This window comes from Neofelis nebulosa, chromosome 1 (assembly GCF_028018385.1).
Source record: "Neofelis nebulosa isolate mNeoNeb1 chromosome 1, mNeoNeb1.pri, whole genome shotgun sequence".
In the NCBI taxonomy this organism is placed as follows: domain Eukaryota; kingdom Metazoa; phylum Chordata; class Mammalia; order Carnivora; family Felidae; genus Neofelis; species Neofelis nebulosa.
In genome coordinates, this window is record NC_080782.1 from 9,314,961 (window position 1) to 9,341,997 (window position 27,037).

General features: G+C 38.9%; 1 protein-coding gene across 6 annotated transcripts in view; it reads right to left on the minus strand.

Annotated features, from left to right (window-relative positions):
* Positions 1-27,037, minus strand: part of CTNND2 (catenin delta 2) — a 947,889-nt gene that overhangs the window by 629,593 nt on the left and 291,259 nt on the right. The window lies entirely within an intron of this gene.

The following is a 27,037-nucleotide window of genomic DNA, read 5'->3' on the forward strand; positions in this document are numbered from 1 at the left end:
TAAATTTTATATGCTTATATCCACCCCTACCCATTCCCAGCCATCGTAGTACCTCAGAAAACTCAGTTCTGAGTCTTACTTGATTCTAGTTTGGGTGTGACTTCCAAGTATTTTAAGTACTTTTTATCAACTGTGTGGCCAAGGGACCCCATGTCCACATGTTGTAATTAGATGACCTAGGGCAAGTTATGTACAACAGAGATAGCACCCCAATGTAATGAGGTTACCATATTAATAAGATGTTATCTTATTGAGGAAATACTTTCTTCAATTCTAAAACAATATACGACTATAATTGTTAGGATAATACTTGATGTTGGAAAGAAAGTATCATGTTTAGTGTTAGCTCAAATAGAGCTAAACAAGGTGACTTTTAAAAACTAGGTCTTGATTGTTTTTAAAATAGTACAAGCTTTTTAGATGAAAATTCAAACAGAACCTACTTTTATTTTTATTTTTTTAGTTTATTTATTTATTTTGAGAGAGAGAGAATGTGTGCATGTGTTGGCGACTAGCAGAGAGAGAGGAAGAGACAGAGAATACCAAGCAGCCTCTGAGCTGTCGGCACAGAACCCAATGAGGGGCTTGAACTCATGAACCACATGATCATGACCTGAGCTGAAGTTGGACACTCAACCAATTGAGACACTCAGGTGCCCCAGTACCTACTTTATAAAGGACCATTCTTATTCCCCACCCACCCCACACCACTCTCCTTTAATATAGTGTATGTCTAAGACCTAAATCATGCATCTTGATATAAGTCTTGATTGACTCTACGTTGTCTTTAAGACAATTTGCAAGACTGACTCATGGATGCTAGTGTTTTCTGTCAGAGCATATTTGGTAACATTTTCTGTTGCCTGCAACATAGGCAAATATCTGTATCTCCTGGGGGCATAGATCTCCCAGAACTGGGTGTTCCTGGTGCCTCCAGAAGCACAGTTCACCTTCATTTTCCATGAGGATGCCTCCTGAGTTGCACAACTCATGGCCCTACTTAGATGGCTATACAAATTTTGTGAATACATCATTCAGATAACCTCACACTGAAAACTAGAGAATTAAAGAGCAGGCTAACAGTACTCTCTTTTAAGAAAAGAGTTCTCCTGGGAGAGAACAACTTCCACCCACATGTTAGTTCCCAGTTTTCTCTCTTCCGTATCTATCACCTTTTTTGCTGCTTTTATTGCCTTTTTTCCTCTCTATTTCCTCATAGCAGTCCTCTTTATTTCTGCACTATTTATGCCTCCTAATGATTTAAATGTGGTTTCATTTACACAATGGCTTTACATTTTCTTGTTTTTCCATGAGCGCTGCCTACTCTCATTATTCCTTTCATGACTTCTTAGTCTTGTCATTTCTTCGATTCCATATATATATTTTTTATGATTCTAACCTCCTTTAGACTATAAAAAAGAATATGGCTAATGTTCTTTTACATTACTTGTAGGTAATTTAATTTTTCTGGAGTTATACTCTCTTTTCATTTTGTATATTACTGTTATGTTACTTTCTTCTCTTTCTGATTTCTTTGTTTATCTTTTGTGTGTGTGTGATAATGTCAATCCACTGTCTTATATTTAAACCCTTCAATTTATTATTTCCTTGATAATTCCAGCAACTTCACCTGGGCTTGGCTTTTGCTTCATCAGATTGAGGAGAAGAGGGGGGGCTAAATATAAATGAATAAAAAAACAGGTTAAACATGCAGTTCTTGTAACATCCCCCATTTCAACAATATTCTCTCTTATGGGAGTTTGTCCTCCACAGGGCTTCCTGTTTCTCTGTGTCTCCTCTTGTCTGCAGAGCTCAGTGTTCCAGTGAAGGACACTGAATCATGGCCATTGCTTCTTCCTTCCTTCCCTTTTTCCCTCCCTCTCTTCCATAATTCAGTCCTTTTTCTCTTTCTTTCCCTTTCTTTCTTTTTCTTTCTTTCTTTCTTTCTTTCTTTCTTTCTTTCTTTCTTTCTTTCTTTCTTTCTTTCTCTTCTTTCATGTTTATTTATTTTAAGAGAGACAAAGACAGTGAGAGTGGGGGAGGGGCAGAGAGAGGAAGGGGAGAGAGAGGGGGAGAGAGAGGGAGAGGGAGAGGGAGAGGGAGAGAGAGAGAGAGAGAGAGAGAGAGAGAGAGAGAGAGAGAGAATCTCAAGCTGGCCCCGCACTGTCAGCATGGAGCCCAGCACAGGGCTTGATCCCACAAACCATGAGATTATGACCTGGGCCAAAATCAAGAGTCGGATACTCAACACATTGAGCCACACAGGCACCCCTCTTTACTTTTTTTAAATAAGATTGGTTCAATGTATGGTATCTTAAAAGTGATATCTACATTCTGTGTACCTTCTTTTTAGGAGTTTGTGGCCAATTCTCTTCTGAGTGTTACTGTAAATGGAACTGTATTACTAATTTATTGCATTTTTGGTTGATTTTGCTTTTTCCAGAAAAGAAATAGAATAAACTAAACATTGTGGAATATCCATAATTAATAACTTAACCTAAATCCTAGAAAGGCATAAATATGTGTTTTTCACAAAATCCAACAGTAATTCACAATTTAAAAAGCAATCTTCGCAAACTAGGCATATGGAGGAATCCCTTCAATTTGATAATGAGAAAAAAAACTGCCTAAAAATTACAGATTTAAATATTGCAAACTCGTCCTTAAGAGATGAACGATGTGTTATTCACTATCATTACTTCTACTTCACATTGTAAGAGTGGTCCTGGGTGTGGCTCCGCCCAGATCATCCAGGGCCTGCTTGGGATTCTCTCTCTCCATCTCTCTCTGCCCCTCCCCCATGCACGCACACACGTTCTTTCTCTCAAAATAAAAAAAAATAAACTTAAAAACAAATTGTACTGGAGGTCTCCTGGGATAAAGTGAAAACAAAAAGCCAATGTACAAAAACATCCGTTTTCTTTGTGTATATTGCCAATAAAGAAATTACAACAATAGTAACATTTACAAAAAACATAGGAAAACATCCAATACCTGGGGATAAATCTGTGAAGGTGATATAAGACCTCCTCACTAACCACTTCCACGACACTCCTGAAATTAAAGCAGACCCAAATAATGGTTTTACAGGGAAATACCATGCTTATGCTTGGCTGATTTAATGTTGTAAAGATTTCAATCTCTTTGGATTAATTGACAGGTTTAACAGTATTCCAATTCAAACCTCAGCATGCTTTTTTTTTTTTTTTTTTTCCTCCAGGGGTGGGAGAGGCTGAGACAATGGCTAGTGGATTCTAAAATTTACATGAAAATGCAAACGGTCAAGACATACAAGCGGTCTTGAAGGAAAGAAACAGATCAATACACTGAACCTACAGATAAGAGGGCACTTTACAAAGGGGCAGAAATTAAGACCATATGGCATCCATATAAGAAGAGACAAAGACAGAAGAGTGGATCAAGAGAGAATTATGACACCAAACCAGGCTTATATGTAATTTATGAGAATCATGCCCTTGCCACATACTGGTGAGATGGTGCTTTCACCTGGGTATCCACATGGTGAAAAAATGCACGATGACTCCATCTAAAAAACTACACAAAAATCGGTTCCCACGGAGCCTCAGGCTAGATGTGAAGGATTAAACAATAAAGCTTTGAGAGTAAAATATAGGACACAAACAGGATCTTACAGGAACCATGGCTCTCTTAAGTAGGATGCAAAAAGTGCTAACCATAGAAGGAATTACAGAGGTATAAATTGGGCCATTTCGAAATCGGGAAATCCTGTTTATCAAGACACCACTGAGAAAGTGACGGGGCACCTAGTGGAAAAAGATATTCTCATTCTTTATGTGTGTCTGTGTATGTAAGTATATCTATATCATCAACAAAACTCTCCAAATGCAGTCTAATACAAAAAGATACGTGACCCAATACAAAAAAAAAAGGTCAAAATACCTAAACAAGCACTTCAAGAAAGGGGCTGTCCACATAGGCAGTACAGAAAGGAGATGATCAACTTTATTACTCATTAGTGCCATGCAAATTCATGACTTCCAAGGGATGCCAGTACATAGTCATGAGAATAACCATGAGAATGGTTAAAATAAAAAAAAAAAAAGAGAGACAAAATATCAAATACTGAAAAGTACTGGGTGTTAGCAGAACTTTCACAGACTGGGTGGAATTGTAAAATGGTTAAGAGTAATTTGGTGTTTTTCCATCTCTTCTACAGCCCTTCAGGACATCCCTCTAGGTCTCTGAAATTCTACTTCCAGGTATACACTCCACAGAAAGGTGCACACAAGTACACCAGAAACATCTATCAAGATGCTCCTCCCAGCAATATTCATATCAGCCCCCCCCCCCCCCACCGACACTACCGACACGCCCAGGAACAAGAAGAAATGTAGTATGACATCTGTGCACAATGAAATTCTTTTCAGCAAAATAAATAAACAAACAAACAAACAAACAAACAGATAACCAAACGCAGTGTATGGCTGAGTCTCATACACATGATCTCGACCAAGCTGTATTTCATGGTGCATCCACTTTTCTGTATGTATACTATTCTTAAAAAAATAAAGTCCTAAATGACTTCCAATCCTAGATATCAGGCATGAATGAAAACATGTACATTATGTAGCTACGAATGTTCCTGATTTTCTAAAAAAAAAAAGAAAAAAAAATGAGAAAAAAACCATTTTAAATTCAGCTTACCAAGTTATTTTAAATGAAAATAAAAGGCTTTTAAGTCTTAGAAGTAGAACTAAAGAATGAAGGGATCACTATTTGGTGCGGTATCATCAATTTAAAAATAATTCACTATGTTGTGTTCTACTGGACAAATGATCTGACAAAAGAAAGAAACTGCATTTTAATGTTCTGGCCACTTTTACCCACTAACTCTGACAGCACGATAAAGGAATAAGCAGCACTAATTAATACGGGAAAGCTTTCACATTACAAACAAGTGAAGACTTTGTAGTGATTTCCAAGTAAGTGTAATATGAATAGTTGTATACTTTTAGCAGAACAATCTTTAAACGAGTTTTTTTTTTTTTTTAACTTGGTTCTTTCCTGAAATTTTGGCTTTTTTTTTTTTTTTTTTCCCCCTCAGAACCAGCATTCCAGGATAAAACTCTGTAATTCTATTTACTATCCCTCCGGACTCTAAGGTATAAAATTACAAATGAATGACAGCCAAATTACTGAGTCTGCCTTTCAAAGGGCATGGTGAAACTTTAGCACAAAGATTCTTTTGCAATTAAATAGTTGCAAGGAGTAATATTTTTGGGGCCAGCTCAGCTTTTCATTTGTAGTCTGTGGTTATCTCTGCTGCCCATGGCCAGGATGGATTGCAGGACATGTTAGCGTTGGGGGAAAGAAGAAGAAGAGAAAAGAGGAAGCGAGTGACACAAACCATGCTGGACTTTTGCCTAGGGCCCTGGTAGTGACAGCTACTTGGATAAAACTGAACCCCGTGCTGCCTGCTGCTGCTCAAATGTCACTACCTGGTGTCAGGCACACTCAGAAATAGGACACTCGGTATTAAGAGGCTGGAAATGCATGAGATCACACACTAGCTCTTGAACGCCAATCAGTGTAAACCTGAACTCTGTAACTAGAAATGTAGGCTACATATACTAAATCCCATTAATAAAATACATTTTGGTGATTATTTGCCCTACCGGGATATAAACCTCTTATTTGGGACCTTGTATACTGGGCAAATCACATGCCTTCCTTCACTGTCCGCTTTAAGTTAAAGCTCATGGAATGAGAGATTAAGACCAGAGGACTGCAGGGACAGCGCTCTACCCTGGCATGAAATTAATTTCACTGTATTCAAAGCACTCTTGGTTTCTCAAATAGGATGTGCAGTTGACCATCCGGTAAAGGTTCAGCAAACCCCTTGGCATTCCTAATGCTGTCAATTATCAATCCATGAAGTTCATATGAATTAATGTTTTGGGCATAAACAAGGCTGGAAGTCAGGAATCCCCAGTTACCGAATGCATGACTGCAATGACTCCAAGAGAGTGAATTTAGAACATGATTTTTTTTAATGCATTAATTAATAAGAGGTAGAAACACATCTGTTCTATGGAATACTTCTAAAATGCCACAGTGTACCAGTTTTATCATGAATATATGCATTTTCCAAGTAATATTAATAATAACACAGAATTCTCATTTTTAAATGCAGAGTTCCTATTTTTAAAGCAGTCTGTCTCTTTCTCTGACACACACACACACACCTCTGCAGAATGCAACATTTTAAATGACAAGGTAGAATTTCTTTATGGTTGAATGGACAATGTCTACCATATTTGATCCTTTACCATATCTCAAGCACATATTTCGGACATTATCTTCTAACAAATAATTCAATTTATCTGACTACTAAGAGTATCCTATCTTCATCTCCCAGTATTAAGAGTAGCATTTGTTTCAATTTTTTGCATAATTAGCTTCCGTCTTTATCTGATATTCTTTAACATTTATGTAAAGTGGTGGTCATGAATAATACTCTGTCAAAACAGAGTGGCCCCTGTTTCTTGGGCCGACTTGGGTATTACGTCATTGCCCTAGGCTGAGGTGCCTAAGGAATACCAACAAGAAAACGCGCATGACTAAGCATTTTAAGTTCTTCCCACAATGTGTTTGGCTACAACATTACCCAAAGAGACTACTTTAAAAATAATTCTTTACAAAAAAAAAATACTAAGTTTCAAAGAAATTGGAGGGGCACGTTTAAAACAAACAAGTAAATACTTGAAACTATACATTTCAATATATCACATCAGAATTACATAATATTCTGGTATAATTTCCTCCACAGGATATATTCTCCCAGGGTATTGGCACACTTTCTTACATTTAGCCTGGAACATTCCGTCCTCTAACTTAAGATTTAACTTGTATCTTGGAAAACTAAGATACAAAGGCCACCGGTGCACTCTCATGGTGATGGGGATTAAACAAGGACCAAAAGGCTCAAGATGATGAGCATCCCTGTAATTCTCGGATGCTAGTGCCCTCTTTGTACTTTTGCGTGCTTGTCAGCATTTTTTAAACTGAGAGTAGCATTTAAATATTTGGGTAGGGGCACCTGGGTGGCTCAGCTGGTAAAGCATGTGACTCTTGATCTCAGGGTTGTAGGTTTGAGCCCCACAACTGGGTGTGAAGATTACTTAAGAATAGAGGCACCTGGGTGGTTCAGTGGGTTGAGCATCTGACTTCCGCTCAGGTCATGATCTCACGGTTGGTAGGTTTGAGCCCTGTGTTGGGCTCTGTGCTGATACTCAGAGCCTGGAGCCTGCTTTGGATTCTGTGTCTCCCTCTCTCTCTCTCTCTGCTCCTCCCCCCTCTCGTGCTCTTTCTCTCTCAAAAATAAATAAACAAAAAAAATTTAAAAATTATTTGGTCAGCAATCTTTCATGAATTGTAGTACGCTTTATGTTCCATTTCATCATGACTGCCTAAGAACAATCTCTAAACTTGTTCTTTGTCCTATGGTGGGGCTGGATGTGGATGGAGTAGTGTAGGAAGCTGGCCAAAGCCAAGTCCAAACTGATCTTTCCTGAAAGGACTTTGCCTGCAGATATGGTAACAGATATTACTAAACAGATGTGTATATTAAACAGATGTGAATCACAATAGGATCGGTGCTGATGGGGTTTGGAGGCGGTGGGGTGCGGAGCCGAAGGCCAAGAAAGAATTCTTGGGATGTCTTTGGTGCAAAAAGGTGATTTTACTGAAGCATGGGGCCAGGACCCCTGGGCAGAAAGAGCTGCCCCTGGATTGGGAACAGTGACTGATTATACACTTGGGAGTTGGGGGAGGTAAAGGCAAGGGGAAGTTTCCAAAAGCAATATCATATGCTGAAAAAGACTCCCGGGATAGTGGAGGCCTAGCTATGGTCAAGCTAAGGTTGTTTTTCCCTCTAGCAAAACATGAACATTAAGATTGTGCTGAGCTCCTGGAGAAATGTTCTACTCTCCTGCCCTCAAGTATTTTTGGCTGCAGGTTATAAGCAAATTTAATTTTATCTACACTTCCTCCTGCCTTTGTTTCCCACATCAAGTACCGTATCATCTACTGAAATAATACACTCTCTTTTGAGAATTTTGAAGACTTTTCTACAATATGTTTTGAATATGTCTCTATTTCTGAACATTGCCCAAACACTGGTATCCAATAAACGGAGGCCCTGACCGAATGATGCAACTGCAGCTGGTTCTAGAATTGAATCCACATTTTTGAAATAAGCGTTTGTTAGGATGTCTATAAGCTTTGTTTACAGTTCTCTAAAGCTCCTAAATCCTGAGGTTGCTCCTTTATAAGTACGGCCCATCTGGAGTGAAGCGACTGCTTGGCATTTTCAAAGCCTCTCAGGTCATCAGATGGACTCGATGAAAAACTGAGGCTCATTTACCTCTGTAGGTTTATGCTATGTTCTCTCGTTCTTGCCCTAGGTTCAAAATTTGGCCTCTGATAATAAGTTTCCCTTAATTTGCAACCGAGCACTCTGGACTGTGGAATATTAAACAAATAACAATGAGAATAAGAAGAGCTGGCATTTTACTGGGTAAGGAACTCACCACAGGATAACAAGAACTCACTTCCCACACCCCTGAAACTGCCTTTGTCCATATCCTCACGTGGTAAGGAATAGCTCTCTTTTTTGTTAACAAAAAAGCAGCTCAAGTAGGAGTGGCACTGTACATGGTTTCTGCATCCAGTCGAATGGAGCAAGTTACTACCTCATTTTAAAGATGAGGAAAAAGATTCAGAGAGATTAAGTAATGTGCCCCAAATCACAGAGATTTTACGTAATAGAACCTGTATTTCCACGGGAGCAGTTTAACTTCAGAACTCATGTTCTTACCCACTGGAGATCCCTATAATCATTTTACAAGGTTTTAAGTTTGTCTTCTGGTATCATGCTTAAAAGCCACAGTGCCATCATGTTCTTAAGGGGTTTGTAGAGCAATGAAGGATCAGATTATCCACACCTTACTCCCCACGAAGGAAGGAAGTTCTAATGAGAAATCCCAGTCCCCCCCAAATCAGCCAGGTTCCTAAGGGAGCCAGCATCCCAGAACTGTCCCCAATCTAGTCCACCTACTAAGTAATCCTTTGTCAACTATGGTTTTGTCTATCATTGTAAAGGTCATTAAGGCTGATATTGTATATAGACATTTAAAAGTTCTTTATCCGCTAACATTTGAAGGATTTACTTGTACTTCCTTAAATAACAGGAAACACATATCACTTCTCCCTTTAATAGGACTCCGATAGGCAGGTTTACCAGTTGAGGAGAGAGAGGAATTATCTTTTACCTACAGCCTTTTAACACACGAATTGAAGACCAAGAGGTGAAGAAACATATTTTAAGTCACCATGATAATTTATGAAAAGTACAAGACATAACCAAAACATTTTACCAGTAACTGCAAGTTAATAATCATTAAGGACTGGCTCATAAACATCCAAAGTAAGTATAGTGCCTGTGGCCACAAAATGTATGGGGCAAGCTGATTTGGTAGATCATGAGGACACAGTGCCATTTCCTAGAAAACTGAAAGAAATAGTTTTAAAAAAGAAAAGTTAACTATCAGAGAAAATTTTATCTCAAAGAAGCATTTTATTTCTAATTCATCTTTTGGGAAGTTTGTGTCTTCTAGAACTTTTTTGTAGGTATCAACAGGTTTTAAGTGTACTAACTTTTGGATTTTTCATTCTCCCCTGCATATGAAATCTTGAACTTGGAAGCAGTAGTTTTTGCCAAATAAACCTTTTTTCCCAAACGGTCGTATGTATGTAGAAAGAAAAAGGATTTTTTTTTTCTGGTTTTTTGTTTTATTTCCACTAGTTCCTAAAATCCAAAATGACTGTAAGTTCTACTTATCTATGAGGTCAATGTGTATCGAAGGTGAGATTTATGCCTGGGAGTACAATTCAGGGATGAATCTGGGCAATGGAAAAGGGACAAATGAAATACTGTTTAGCCTTTCCACTAGGGTTCTTAGGGCAAAGGGTTTATTATTTTCGTGTTGACAAATGGCACCCGGACATGGCTCTCCAATTAACTGAGACTCACTGTACACCTGGGGGTCTCAAAGGTACAAGTTTCTCCTGATATTCTGATGACATTCTTTTACCACCAAACTGATACCTCAAGTGCATGCTAAGGAACTCCAAAGTTTCAAGGTCGCTCAAAAGTGCATCAATGTACCCACTTTCCGGAAATCTCAAAACCTGGGACCATAAATGTTGGTTATCCAATTCTGAAGCACAGATGTAAATACAAATCTGGAGAAAATGGCCTGTCATTGAAATATGTTACTCCAACTTCCAATTCTCTATCTACCACCTACGTCTTCCTCATCTGGAATTGCTGGATGTCCAAAACAATCACTGAAATACTTACCTACTTGGAGGATTACTACCTACATTAAAGTATCAGTATGTGGGCACGTCGTCGTCGTTGTCGTTGTGTGTACGTGTATGTGTGTGTTTTTAATCAGCGCGTAAAAAACATTTGCTGTCACCTAAATGCTAAGCAGTGTTTGAGAAACCCCGAAACTATATATAAAAAAAAAAATCTGCCGGTGTATAAAAGTACTGAATATCTTCTACAGATACATTAAATACACTATGTATTTTATTTTCCCAACTTGAAACGAAATATGCATCAGTTGAACCAATACACGGGCATATCTTTTAAAATGAATACTGGCACAGGAAATTGTGTTTAAAAATTATTGGGCAGAACATTTCCAGACAATGATGTTGGTAATGAAAGGTTCGATCTGGAAGGAAATGTCAGCAATTAACTCAGCAGTAATAGCACAGAAGCCAAAGGTAATGAGAGTATTGGTGATAAAAATGCAACAGGAACAACACTGTGAAGGCATCCATGAACGCCTGTCTCCTGGTGAGATTGAAAGCTTGCAGATAAATAGCTGAAGTAAATGAAAAGAACATTAAGAGTTCTGAATCTAAAAAATACTACCATTCCACTTGTATAAAGTGCTTGGCAAGGACATTTCTCTAGAGTAATACACTATGCAGAAGTATTGTAGAATATCTCATCTCTGAAACGAAAGACTGACAGAGGCACATGTGAATATGTATCTGTATCGATGTATGTATGAACCAGAACATGAGTACATACTTTTCACATGCACATACTGCGAGACAACACATTATCTGAGAAGTACAGGAGACGCTAGAATCACAAATAATGTGTTTCTTTTCTTTTAATGTTTACTTATCTATTTTGAGAGAGAGAGAGAGAGAGAGAGAGCACAGGAAGGGCAGAGAGGGTGAGAGAGAGAATCCCAAGTAGGCTCAGCACTGTCAGCAGAGAGCCTGACGTGGGGCTCAAACTCGCAAAACCATGAGATCGTGACCTGAGCCGAAACCAAGAGTTGGAGGCTTAACTGACTGAGCCACGCAGGCATACCCATTGCTTTCTACCATACCATAATTTTCACCATTTTTTTGCTGTTTGTGACCTAATTGGCATTATCAGATTCTACTCAACTTTTTGCACAGTGTCTTTCTTACAGTACTATGGAAAAGGGCATATTGCTATATGTGAATTTTATTTTCTTCTGCAGAAAATTTCCCCGACAGGACGAGGCATCATAATAAGCCATACAGAATTGGAACGGATTTAATTCAGCTCCTTAAAAAATAAAATTTAGGTCTCCAAATTCTAATTTGGTCTATCTGAAAAACCTTAGTCATTGTAAATTTATTTAAATCACTTTATTAGATTTAATTAATATTTGTTCACATCTCACGACTCATTAAGATTTTAATAACTCATACTTTCCTAAAATATGCCATAATGATAACCACATAAACACCTACTGCCTTATAGTTTACAAAATGGTTTTACATAAATTATCACTTTTGATCTTAACAATCTTTCAATTAGACAGTAGTACCTAAAACCAGAATGATATTGTGAACTTAATAACAGAAAGCCAATTTATATCAAAGTTCTTATTTGGGAAGTTAAGTTACCAAGCTAATTACAAAAAAGTGCTCAGGCACTTCTTAAAATACACTTTGGTAGTGTTCATTAAAGGAAGTACTTAGTGCTATGTTTCAAAACATTCACCTGAACCCCTTCAACTCCCTTCTCCCCAACCCCCGACTCTCTGGAAGGTTTTGAGCCAAGTGGCAACAAGTGACCCCTTCCATCCCCTCTTTTGTTCCCAAGACCTTGGCAGGCAAGGGATTTCCTCCAAGGGTATGATAATTAAGTTCCCTTAATAATAAAGGCATGCAAAGCACCATGAGATTCAATTTCTCTTCCTCTGGAAATTAATGATATAATTTCTCTTTTTAAAAATCTATTTTTGTAAAATATGCCATCATAATTTAATTTTAACAATGCAAGTGGTTCATAACAATACCTAAGCATTGCCACTTCTATAATAATATTATCATAATTAGGAAATTATAGGTAGAGATATATTAGAGATATTTTTTTCATTGTTGGCACTAGGAATATCTCCATGATTTTTGTCATCCAGGAAGATTTGAGAATCCAAAACAACGCAAATGAGTACTTCTTTTCAGGCAAGTTCCCCATGGACATGTGTCAGAATGCATAATAAACATGATGACATTCGATAGCACTATTCAAACACCTCCTTGGCAGTCGCAGCAAGAAGCCAGGGCATTGCCCTTTGGCCATGGAGTCCAGAGCATCTCACCCAGTGTCTGTCCAGATGGAAGACTGACACACTGCGCCAGTGCGGGCACTTACAGAATAATCTTACAACATTCAGGTTTGAAAAAGAAGCCGAGAGACAGTTTCACATTCTCCTTAAATACTAACGACGACAACAACAGCAACAACAAAATCAACAATTTAGCATGCTGCTTTTCCTTTTTCAAGCTAATAACATTAATGTATAATACTAGAATGAAGCAATAGTTCTAGAATTATCCTGTGCCAGTGGCAGCCTACAATCAATGAGGGGGTAAATCCAGTACCTTAGGGCACAGTGAGGTGACTTATTAAAATATTTTGGTAAATGCAATATAAATTACCCATTTGTTAAAAGGAAAGATGCCTTCCTGGGTTATTCTTGAACCTATAACAGAGTAAAGAAGCATCTGGAAGAGGGTACTTCACAAGAGGCGTCTTAATAACTACCAAATAAACTGTTGACCCTGTACGCCTTTACCTCCAAAACATAACACGAACTACCCATGAGCAAAGAAATATAAGTGCCATAGTTTCATAAACCCATTGAACAAACTTTCACCTGCATTTAGCATATTAAGAAGGTGGCTGCCTACTTTTGCAATACGCAAGTCGTCAATCCTAGTTTCCAAAACACAGTCTAAGTACATGCATTTAACAAGAACCACACCGGGGAACAAACACCGTCTACATTAGACATTATAGTTATAGTAACTGACAGGTTTCAATTTTACTATCCCTTGTTGGTGTTATTGTCAGGATTTCATGTGGAGCACTGGGACTCCTAAAAAACTCAGTGTGGTCCTGAGAAACCAAGATTATCCTGCCACATACCGGGAGCAAAAGTAAAACAGACTGGAGGCCCCAAAGGAGTCCAGAGTAAATGGCTAATTACAGAGGTCCCACATTTGTCTGGATTATCATGTTACGCTCATGTAAAATGTAAAACCTAGGAAGATGGGTTTCCCTAAAAGTAAAAGGCAATGTAAATAGACAGAGGCTGACTTTACGAAAGGCAAATACTGCAGAGAAGTCTATTACATAGTCCAACAAATTAGTACTTTGAGCAGTCCTTTTTTTTTTTTTAGCATTCATGCATTCTTCATTCATTCAATGAATGGTTATTAAATGGCTATTTTGTTCTGAGCACTATTCTGAAAGGCAGTTAAGTAGATAGACATATCTCCGCCCTCACATAGTTGCTCTCTGCTATTATTTGGAAACACTCAATATCTGGTACTTATTCCTCCTTCTAGCAAAGCAATTTTATTTAGTGATTTTTAAAGTTTTATTTATTTTGAGAGAGAGAGAAAGGGGGAGGGGCACAGAGAGAGGGAGAGAGAGAGGATCCCAAGCAGGCTATGCTCTGTCAGCACAGAGGCAGACATGGGCCTCGAACTCACCAACCATGAGATCATGACCTGAGCTCACAACCAAGAGTCAGATGCCCAACCAACTGAGCTATCCAGGCACCCTGCAATTTTATTTTTTTTAAACAAATCAATTTACTCATTCCTATAGTGATGCACACAGACTGATTAGCAGTTTCCTTTATAATTGATAAATGTATAGTATTAAATCGTATTCTGAAACTTAAAAGTTATTTGCTAATTTACTCTTTCACATCGAGGGCAGAAATAAGAACACAGAAATTTCCTATTGCATGTTTGGTGAGCATTCAGATTCATAGGCTGGTTCTTCTTTTACCATTGAAGTCAGTTGCTAAAATGTGGCTTACGGTGGGTCAGATTTTGGAAGAAAGGCAGTATTTCATTTATATAGCATTCAGCTGCAGCAACTCATGCCCCAGGTCTCAACAGCCATGCGGTCGGCCTGGGAAATTTACAAAGGTTCTGATTGTTAACATGAGTTGGACGGTAACCATAACCTAGACATCATGCAAAATACTTACATCGACAACAATTTTCAGCACTGCAACTAACTGCTATTGTCCCCTCTTTGTGGTGAGAGAGATTCCAGAATGGGAATGACCATGGCAGGCCCCAGGCCGGTATATGGTGGAGTGTGGGCCAGAGCACAAGTCTGCTCTCAAGCCTTGAATCTTTCCTTGCAGATTGTTAGCCCCAATTTTGTAAGTTTCCTCCCCTCTTCTGTATGCAGTGTTTATTCTCCTGCCCCCTGCTCTGACATTCTCTGGCTTTTCAAATCTTAGTTCCTCCTCTCTCCCCTAGAAAGCTTGGGGCTAACCTCTAGACATGTCCAATGGTCTAATATTACCTGGATCCATTTAAACATCCAGGTCCCAAATCCTAGAAACTATCTCATTAAAACAGTCACATTAGTATTATCACACTGAATGGGAAATGAAGCAAGGCATGCATAATCTCAATATACCATTGGAAGGACGCCAGGGAGATTTGCATGACCATTTCATTCAGCCCTTGTTTTTAGTTTGGAGTCCTATGTTCGTTCGTTCCCCCAGGGATTAGGAAATGTATAATGGGAAGTGTAGAAACCACAATCAGGTTTGGGTCTCAAGTAGTAAAGAAATGAATCCCTGCTTCCTCTTAGGCTCCTGAGTGAAGTAGAAAAAGGAATGAACAGCCTTAGGTGCCAACCCTGAAGCCTCCGCATCATCTCCTCTTTCCAACCTCCCTTCTTTGTTTCCCTGGAAAAGTTTTGTTGCCACACATTGCCAGTCGTTTTCAGGCTCCTCCATATAATTTAATATTTGATGGCAATAAAAGTGCCAAAGAGAAACATTAGACAGTAACACAAAAATGATATATATCCACTTTTGGAAAAAAGTGGTTGAATAATTAATTTGCATACCTGTGGGATAAATGCCAATGCTGGTATGATTCAGAAAGGAATCCGGAACATGTGCTCAGAGTGTGAGTTATAGCACCAGGTTTTCTTGGGGAAGCTACTTAATTGGTCTTGAATGAAGTTTCTTTATTTATAAAATTGGAATAAGATTTATTTACCCTAGTTCAATGAAAGGTTATAGAACTGTATGAAATTAAAGCTACAAGTTTTGGGGGGTTGAGGGCTTGCCTAATATATTCCTCACAGTGTCTAGGGGAAAATCTCATGAGGAAAAGTTCTTTTCACTGTTCAGAGTAGAGGGTACCAAGCACAGTGACACCCTCAGAACAGACAGAAAGGGATACAAAAGGATACAAAAATAGATTCAAAGGGGTACATGAGCCTCCATGTTATAGCAGCATTTTCAATAATAGCCAAACTCTGGAAAAAGCCAAATGTCCAAAGATGTGGTATATATACACAATGGAATATTACTCAGCCATCAAAAGAATGAAATCTTGGGGGCCCCTGGGTGGCGCAGTCGGTTAAGCGTCCGACTTCAGCCAGGTCACGATCTCGCGGTCCGTGAGTTCGAGCCCCGCGTCAGGCTCTGGGCTGATGGCTCGGAGCCTGGAGCCTGTTTCCGATTCTGTGTCTCCCTCTCTCTCTGCCCCTCCCCCGTTCATGCTCTGTCTCTCTCTGTCCCAAAAATAAATAAAAAATGTTGAAAAAAAAATTAAAAAAAAAAAAAAAGAATGAAATCTTGGGGCGCCTGGGTGGCTCAGTCGGTTAAGCGGCCGACTTTGGCTTAGGTCATGATCTCGCGGTCCGTGGGTTCAAGCCCCGTGTCGGGCTCTGTGTTGACAGCTCAGAGCCTGGAGCCTGTTTCAGATTCTGTGTCTCCCTCTCTCTGACCCTCCCCTGTTCATGCTCTGTCTCTCCCTGTCTCAAAACTAAATAAAAACGTTAAAAAAAAATTAAAAAAAAAAAAAGAATGAAATCTTGCCATTTGCAAAGACATGGATGGAGGTAGAATGTATTATGCTAAGTGAAATAAGTCAATCAGAGAAAGTCAAATACCACATGATTTCACTCATACATGGAGTTTCACAATGGGGAGCGGGGAAAAAGAGAGAAACAAACCATAAGAGTCTTTTCATGATAGAGAACAAACTGAGGGTTGATGGAAGGAGGCTGGTGGGGGATGGGCTAAATGGGTGATGGGCATTAAGGAGGGCATTTGTTATGATGAGCACTGGGTGTTGTATATAAGTGACGAATCACTGAATTCTACTGCTGAAACCAATATTGCAGGGTATGTTAAATAACTAGAATTAAAATAAATATTAAAAAAAAAGAAAATAAATAAATCATACAGAGATAGAAGCATTTAGAATGACCACAATGTCAATGTGTTCTAAGAGATGAAGATAATAGACAAGGGGGGACAGTCACAGACTATTAGCATCCACAATAAATGAAAAAGATGGCTTCTCATGGTGATAAGTGCTATGCAGGAAATAAAATTGTCTGATGAAGTGATCTCGCCTTCATAGGAATAAATAGGGACTTGCAGGCCATTTCAAGGTTTGGATTTGATTCTAAAAAAAGCCACTGGAGGGACGTGAGTAACATTTTCTGACAGATATTATTTTTAAAAAGATCAATTTAATGTATTATGCTAAATTTAAGGCAAAAGTGTCTTGAACAACACAAGTTATGAAGAAATAATTCTGTTTGGATCTGATAAACGATGATCCATACAAAACATGTGGGGTAACAAGTGAGGTATATATGGTAACATCTAGAAACAGCAATCGCTGCCTGGAATACAGTGGTAGTGGTGGAGGAAGAAAAGCAGAAGTGTCCTGAAATGGAGCTAACAAGACAAGGTTGTAGTGACAGGAAGAATTCTAAAAAAAATTCCCCCTTCCCCTACTTCCTGTGCCCTGATTACTCAGTAAAACATTTAACTAAGTCCTACTGTCAAGGGACTTGGGCTTTGAAGGTGGAGTTAAGGTTATACAAGAGTTGACCCAAGAATATACAGACTATCCTGGATTAACCAGATTGGCTCAATTTAATCACATGAACTTTTAAAAGGCCAGAATTTTCTCTGCATGGAGTCTGGCAGAAAAAGCAAGAGATGAGGCAGAAAAGGAGGTCAGAGAGATTCAAAGGCACCTTTGCTGGCTTCAAGGATGGAGGAAGAGAGCCTGAGCCAAAGAATACAAGTGGACCCAGATGCTACGAATGGCTGGTGGTCACCAGCTAGGAAAGAAATGGAAACCTCAATTCTATGACTGCATGGAACTGAATGTAGCCAACAACTTAAACTGAAGCACAGTCTCCCCCAGGACCTTCAGACAGGAGTGCGGCTCTCTTGATTTTAGCCCAGTGAGCCTTATGTTGGACTTCTGAGACACAAGATAAATAGCATTGTTTTAAGCTATTAGGTTGCAATTGGTCACAGCAGCAATACGAAACTAATACAGCAATGGAACAGATATTAGATGGGAATAAAGAAAAGAGACATGGCAGGATGACTCAGCTCTTCGGACAGAGAAGGGGAATGGAGGGATCATTTACTGAGATGGGAAAGAATGACATAAGGGCATTTGAAGAGAGGGATAGAAAACAAAACTTTGGTTTTGAACATCTTAAGCCTGTGACATCTCTCATTCATCCAGTTGGAGGTAACAAGGCAGGTAAAAATCGAAATTTGAAGTTTGGAGAAGTGGCCAGCATCAAAGATATAAACTGGCTTTGTGAATGTGTCATGAGCATATAAATGGGGCTACGCATGAGCGCTAGAAGTATACATAGAGTCAGAACGTCTACAGGATTAACATTAACAACATGTAAGGAAAATTAAGAATGTTAGTAAGGAAAGAGGGTTACATACTTTTATGGGTTGAATTATATCCCCAGAACATGTGAATGTGACCATAACTGAGGATAGGATCTTTAGAGACATAAAGAAGTTAAAATGAATCCTTTAGGGTGTTCCCTCATCCAAAATGACTGTTGTCCTTATTAAAAGTAAAATTTGGACAGAGACGTGCACAGCAGGAGAACATCACGGAAGAATCGGTGTCATGCTTGAGCAAGCCGGGGACACCAAAGATTGCTGGAAAACCACCAGAAGCCAAGGGAGAGCACAGAACGGGTTCTCTCTCGCAGCCTCAGAAGGAACCAGTACCTTGATTTTCAACTTTTAGCCTCCAGAACTGAGTGACAATAAATTTTGGTGTTTAAGCCACCCAGTTTGTGGTCCTTTATTAGAGCAGCCCTAACTAATTCACACACATAATATTGTAAAATTGACCTGAGGCAGCTATACACACGTGTTTCGAACAGTATGGTTTCCATCTTTGGCATATATAATATTACCACTCATTTCAAAATAAATAAAATAGATGAAAATGTGGCAAGGAAAAATGATCCATTCTAATAATTGCAACAGTCATCATACAATTTTAATTAAGCATTTTTTAAGAACCAACAAATACATATAAATTCACTTTGGAGTTAAAGTTTCTTTTATTACATACTAAAATTGATTGCCATTCAATTGACACAAATTATGAGTATTTGAATGTTCATCCTCCATGAAAAATTATGGAAAGAAGGATGCTCAACAGTCTTAGCTATGAACCCACTTCTCCAAGATATTCTTTGTATTTATTTGAATACTGTTTTATTTAACTTAGACCTGTTAAAAATGTCAAACTGTCAACGTCTCCAGTGGAAGAAATTTAAAACTTGGGCTGCATGTCTATGAACACAGCAGGTATCAAACCCCCTCCAACTTTAAAAGGAGCATGCCTTCTGTTATAAGCAGAAATTTATACATAATGAGGTCCCATGCAAGAAATGTGCTTAAAGTTGACACTATGCATTATAAGAAATTCTCAAGCTCATTAACAACCATAAAAAAGAACCCAAGGAAAAAATACTCTTATAAAACTTAGCACTTGTGAATTTTATCAACAATTTGCAACAAACCTAGAAATAGAAGCTGCCAGCTTAATGTATTATGCTAAATAAAATGTGAACCTACCCAGAGCAATGGAAGTTATGAAGAGTCCCGTTCAAGTCTGAAAAGCTATGATTCATAAAAAGCCAGAAAACAACATGACTGGAAAGAGAAAATTAATACAGTGTTATCGCACCCAGGCCCAAGGCATTAAACATCATCTATATGCTGATGATTCCCAATGCTTTCATCTCCAGCTCTGCTCTTCCCACTGAGCTCTAGACGTATCTAGTCAACTACCTACTTCCCATTTCTACTGGGTGTTCATTCACCAGACTTCTCTCTAAGTTCACACATCCAGAAGAGAGCTTTTGTTGTTGTTGTTTTTTTATTTCTCCCATTATCCCCATTCCATCACTCCCAACCTTTCCTCATCTCTGTAAATGGGACCATCACCAATCTAGTCCTTGAGGACAAAAACGTAGGAGACATTCTGGACCAGTCTCTTTTTCCTATGACCCATGAGCATACATCAGTGAGCATTGGTTCTATTCTCCTGCAATCTATATCTTGAACTCTTCCACTTCTCGTCATCCCCCCTTATGCCACCTAATCCATCATCTCTAGCTTGCATTTCTGCAACAGCATCTTTCTTGGTTTCCCGCCTTCCCTTCTTGCCCCATCCCCCACTGCCTCCAGAATGTTATTTTCCACAGCAGTCGGGGTTTTTCCAATTTTTAATTACATCATTTCAAACCTTTGCTTAGAATGTTCCAATGGTCTTCCCATGAAGTTGTCGTCATCACCATCATCATCATCATCTCAGTCACAGAGCACCTGTCTACTTCCCTGACTTGGTCTGCTTTCACTATTCCCTCTTTTTCACTAGGCTCCAAACATATGGCATTTTTCTTCCTCAGACCCCTGAAACCATTCCAGTAGCTTGGACCATTCTTTTCCCAGACCCTCACCCGGCTGCCTCCCACTCTTCCTCTGAGCCTTAGCACAAATGATGCTTATCCAGAGAAGGCTCTCCTCAGCTAGTCTTATTTTCTTTTTTAGTTTTTTTTAATGCTTTTGTTTAATTTTTGAGAGACAGACAGAGATAGAGTGTGAGTGAGGGAGGGTCAGAGAGAGGAAGACACAGAGTCTGAAGCAGGCTCCAGGCTCCGAGCTGCCAGCACAGAGTCCAACATGGTGCTCAAAGTCAAGAACCCTGAGATCATGACCCGAGCCAGAGTTGGATGCTTAACCGCCTGAGCCACCCAGGTGTCCCAAATCTCCTCAGCTACTCTTGACCAGCTGTCCCCTGCTCATTCTTCCTGCCATTGCCCCATGTGTTTTATTTTCTTCATACCATGGATCATGATCTGAAATTATATGTATTGCTTATTTATACTTTATCTTGTTGTTTTTTGTTTTTGTTTTTGTTTTGCTTTTGCCTATCTCCCCCAGTAAGTCACTCTGGTTTAGTTTTTATTTACTTTTCACAAAATATGAAGGGTTGATCCTTTTTGATGAATATTATGAATAGCTGACCTAAGGTTACAGCTATTTTTTTTTTTCCTATAGGACAGGGAAAACGTGTGCTCTTTAAGAGCATGAATTTCTTTCCAAATTAGTAGATCTCAGTTGACCCTCTGTTACGATGACAGTTTTAACTGAGTGAGAATTATTAATCACCCACTGATATCCTAATAAGAGAATGACTTTTCTTGAACTTTTGGGGGAACAATGGTCTCTTTTATCATACTGATAATGGACTAAATTTCAAAACTTATTTTTTGATCTAATACACACTGATAATGCCCAACACTGGCCAGTGAAATAAGAGGAAGGAATGCCTTGTCGTAGGTATGACTGTTTCAAAAGTCCAGGAAGATGTGTCTAGACAAAACCTGGCCTGGACACAGGTGTCCTGAAGTTTGAAGACAACCTCCAAGGGGAGGCTTGAACCTGAGAAACCCCCACCCTCACCCTCAGGGTTGGGATCTTGACCTCACCACCTACTCATAGTAAACTTCTTACACTTGGCCAGACTCTGTTAACCTTTTACCATTACAATTTCTTCCTAGCAAAATCACTTTGAGAATCTTTTAACCTCCACAGTGACCTCCTTTAAACATGAGGAGAAATTTAGAACTGATTTATGTGACAGCAATTTGGTTTTAGTCCTAGTATTTGTTATGTTGATTTATGATAACAATAGAAGGGCTGATGACAAAGAGTTTTATGGTGAGTTCTGGACACAAAGTTCAACATTAGCTTCCTAGACACTGAGTTCTCCCTAAATGCACACACTGAAATCGGTAGGCCATTCCACTGGAGGGGAGCTGGAGTAATGCCCAGCCAGCCCAAGGAGAGTAATGGCCTTCATATGCAGATCCTAACCAAAAACCCAGTGCCTTGTTTAGGTTGGGAAGGACAAACATCTTAAGGAAATGACATTCAAAATGATTCAAAATACTAAAGATTTCAAACTGTTTAGTTGAAACGATGTTGAAAATTTTATTTATAGGAATAGCTGAATGTTCCAAAATAGTTTAAAAGATAAGCTGGTGATAATCAGATGTGATATTTGCCGTAACCCCATAAGGCACTGGGGAGACCGATAGCGTTCCCATATCAGCGAAGAAAAACATGCCTAGAGAAGTTAAGTGAGTTTCCTGGATTTGTAAGTCACTAAATCTTAATGTTGGAGGGCTATCATGATTTTGACTCTCAGCCCAGGGCACCTGTCTCCCAATAAGGCACTTTCCTTCCTCTGCTTATTAAAGCACACCCTTTGGGTTCTAGCTGATGTTCCATAACAATTGAGCAATAGAATATTACCACCATAAATGATGCCTGAATCAATTGGAGCAAAAGATACGTTGGTCATCCAGAGTTCTATGTATCTCAAAGAAGCATGATAAATTCAACTTTTCATTATGAATGACACAGTATAGGTTTGGCTATGCTGTTGCCTTGTGAGCTTTGGCTGCATATGTGGTTACGTAAAACACTCTTAAGAAGCTATCAAAGGAAGTTCCTTTGTCTGCTGAAACAAGAAGACACTTAAGGCAAATAGAGTAGAGGTAGATTGGAATTGGAAGCCAAGAGTTAGGATACAAATGTAGGGTCTCAGTTGGTAGAAAAATTCTCTCCAACAGCAAAATTGGTCAATTCTACCACCTTCAAAGTTTCATTTTAAGCAAGATTTAGGACTATCATTGTTAGCCTGCACTTAGTCATGGAGTCTATGTATTTCAAGATGAGGGATAGAAGCAGAAAGATCTTCACCTGAAGCCCAGAAGGCTGACCTACAGCCTGCATGGTTTCCATAAGGATCAAATATGTGCTTGGTGCTTCATTCTTAAAGGGTCTCATGACTGCCTGTACATCTCACCAATGGTTAATATCAAACTGAATGATAAGTTTCAGAGAAATCTTGTGAAAGTAGAAATTTGAAGAAAAGTGGAAACCACGCAAAAGTAGAAATTTGAAGAAAATGTTTATGGTCTAATACTCCTTGCACATCCCCTCCTGCTTTAGCACTAATCATATAAACACCAGCTTCATACGGCAAAAGTGCATCTCTTTGTGCACATGGGCCTGTCGCCATGCTACTGAAATAAACTCATTAAGTTACACCGTAAAATGTCTCCAGGCTTCTTTCTAGACTGTCATGTCCAACGATCCCAAAACACTTCTATTTCATACAATGAGTATCAGGATACAATGATAAGGTCTTCTCAAACCCGGAACAGAGGAGGTGGACACCTCGACCAGTTCGTCTTCCTGTGCCCTATCCAGCGCACAGACCCCAGTTATCTAGTGCATCTCAATGACACATCACTCACAAGAACACCCAGTTCTGCTCTGTAATCCTCTACAGGTTCAGTTTCTTCCACCGGACCCCCTTAACAAGCACCACTCCCCTTGCCAGTCTGGCAAACCCTGGCTCTTGTCTAGTTCAAGGGTCAGTTGCAATAAGGAGCTTTCCTTGCTCCTCTCAAAGAAAGGGATCACCTCAGGCTCACGTGCCTCAGGCAGATGTCCCACTGTGACTCTCCCTCCACTGTCTGATAGACATTTATCTCTAACTGCCAGCCCTCTCCAAACTCTGAGCTCTTTGAGGGCAAAGACTGTATCATATTCTTCACTGTGTTCCCAATAGAAATAAGTGATCAAGGAATATCAGACATTAAAAGAAAAAAAAATCCTTTTTATTTGGATTGACATCCCAGTACTAGGTATTCTTTAAGCCTAGATTGTAAGGGAAAGTCACAAAAGGTGGAGATACAGAGCTTTTGACCTAACAGCGTATACATGTGAGAACTCACGATAGGAAATTCGAAATCCCAGAGAAGGGGCACTCTGTTCTAGCATTTAATGGTCTTGACTTCGGGCATTAAGAGATGTGATTTTACAAAATGAGCACTTGAAGGAACTTTTTGTTTGAATATGAATCTTATCTTTCGTTATATTATTACTCATGCCTTCTGAATCAGAAATTTTGTCTTTATAGAAACCAAAATTTTCAGAAGAAATAATTATCTTTTAAAAATAGTATTAAACAATTCAGTATCTCTGAAATATATTTAAACTGCTAATGACCCAAATAAGCAGATTTATGCCAAGGCACACTGAGTCTCAGCTATCCACATTTCGATTCCTTCAAGGTACACGTTATACAGTAAATGTGAATGTGAAGGGAAACTATTCATAGAAAGCATGGCTTTAAAAAGGTCCTGTTACTTAATAAGACTAAAGTCCTTCCTATTTCTAAAAACAAAAACAAACACAGACAATTTTCAGCTTTCTCTAAGGGTCAATTGACAATCACTTACATTAACTGCCATATTTAATAGAGTCACCGAATTTCCGTCCTGGGTATGGCCTGTTTCCTGAACACATCCTCTTCCCCTCTGAATTCAGTGATGCTATGAATGAAATACACGTGGAGGGTGGTACCAATCTGCTTCTTTGTGACATTTGCTAATAAATTTTTGCCAATGTCAAGCTTTCTTAATCAAAACCCATTTTGCTTCAGAATTGTTTTTATTTTGTCAACATGGCATTCATATAGCAATTATCCTGTTTGAAGTAGCCTGTGTGGATCCCCTCCTCCCTTCCTACAATTATGTAGACATATACGCATGTGTGTGCCTATCTATGCCATTTGTTGAAGCTTAAACTAAAATAATCTTTTTAAAGACCATCTCATTAAAATTTCTCAATGACATTTGTGAAAAATGTAAGCAAACCCTGGTGCTTCCTTCCTAATGATAAGAAAATATCAAGACGACCATGGTACACAGAATCATGGCGTTAAAGTACTGCTAGGAGCTAAGTCTCTAGAGGAACCTGAGGTCCAATCTGGGCATGCAAAAATACCACACCTGACATGTTCTGTATTTAATTTTTATGTACTAATTTGATATTTCTCCTTCTGGCAATGTACTGCTTCAGAACTGAATTAGATACTAGCATGCACACATTTCCCAGAGATAACTATATGTAAACAGCCCAAGGAGCCGGGCTCTGAAGTCTTAGGTCACGTCACCTCGTTCCCACCAGCATCCCTATCTTGCCCAGCCTGGGGACGACGAGCATTAGGTTAGACCTTAATCTGCGTGTCCATAATAGTCAGCGCCTATCTGTAGCTTAATGTCAACTACGCAGGGTCTCATCACTTTAGCTGCCCCATCTCTTTCTCTGCCAACAAGACCCCATCTCTACTTCAGTACATTTATCAATCCTTTGAAAGTCTTGTTCATCTTGGCATCTACAGCGGCTCGCCAGGTTGTACTTGAAACACACATGCATTTATGAAGACCAAAACAAGATGCGTGCCAGTTGAAAAGGTTTGACTGTGTCGATAAGCTTAGAAAATGTCTTGCTTGATGAAGTACCTTTTTCCCATACATTTGTTGTAAAGGACACTGTAATTACGTTGACGTTAAACTCCTTCACACTGTGTGTACAATTACAGTTCTGATTATTTGCATGCCACTCACATTTTTTAGTGAATTTACACTGTCTATTATGTAGTGACTATGTTCAACAGATTAAATAAACTACCTTTAATTTACAAAAGTATATCATGATGTCTGGAAGGGTTAAAAATTGCGTGTGAGCTATGACTTCTGGCGAGTTTATAGGACCACGACTTCAAACACAGAAAAGTTCTGTTGATGCTAAAGGTCTACTTTTCCTCTGTACCAAATACCGCTTCCTTTTCTCCTAATGAATTATTTCCACTTCTGTCTACCAAGATTAAGAAACCCAAGCGATACAGTTCATGTGACTCTCTTCTGTTGGCTGACAGGAATACAATGTAGATAGCCATTTTGGAAAACAATTAGGCATTAACTTATTAAGATGAAATTTGATTCCTGAACATATAATGAAGAAAAACTCTTGGAAAAACGTAAAGCCAGAGACATATACAGGACTGTTCATGGCAGCACTGTTCAAAATAGCAAAAACTCAGAAATAACCCAAATGCCCATCGAGGAAAAATGGATGAATAGTGGTATTATTACAACATTGAATACTCTAAGAGCAGTGAATTCAATGAACTATGGCTGGATACAGCACATAAGTATCTAAATCTGTGTTTCATCGTTTTGTGGGGTGGTGGTAACAGGGGGTTGAAAGTCCAGATCGGGGAGCCAGACAAGGCCTGGCACTAATAGCAGTGTGATCTTGGAAAATTCTGTAACCTCTCTGTCCTCAGTTTCCTCATCTCTAGAGTGAGGGTAATGATACCTGGCTCAGAGAGTCTTTGTAAGAACTCATGAATATAACTATTCACAAGCTATTTGAATGGGCAATGACACTACATATGTGTTTCTCTCACTACTGACACCATTTTGCTAGAACGTATAGAATCTGAACAAAATTTCAAGTATATTTAATGTACATATGCATTAAACAAATGCAGAAGAGATCGAATCTACTTCTTACAGCATAACTATATGTGTTATATTCAACAGACTAGTTTAGATATATATTTATTTAACTGGAACAATAACAGCAGCTATTAAACACTGAAGGATAATATTTATTATTATGTGATCTAAGTCCCTTACCAAACAATTAGACACTCTATGAATATAAAGAATTTTCTAGTCCTAATTGGATTAATATTTAAAATATTTTTTTTTAATTTTTTTTTCAACGTTTTTTATTTATTTTTGGGACAGAGAGAGACAGAGCATGAACGGGGGAGGGGCAGAGAGAGAGAGACACACAGAATCGGAAACAGGCTCCAGGCTCCGAGCCATCAGCCCAGAGCCCGACGCGGGGCTCGAACTCACAGACCGCAAGATCGTGACCTGGCTGAAGTCGGACGCTTAACCGACTGCGCCACCCAGGCGCCCCAATATTTAAAATATTTTTAAAAATAATGTAAGGTTACTTATCAAATAGACACTTTGGCATGACTATAAATTTTTAAATTAAAGACCAAAATTAGAAATGCTGAGATATTGCTCAGATATATACATGAAAAATTCCAAACTGGAGTAAATCTTTGAAGTAATCTACTCAAAACCCTGATTTTCCAAATGAGGAAAAATGAGACATGGAGAAAT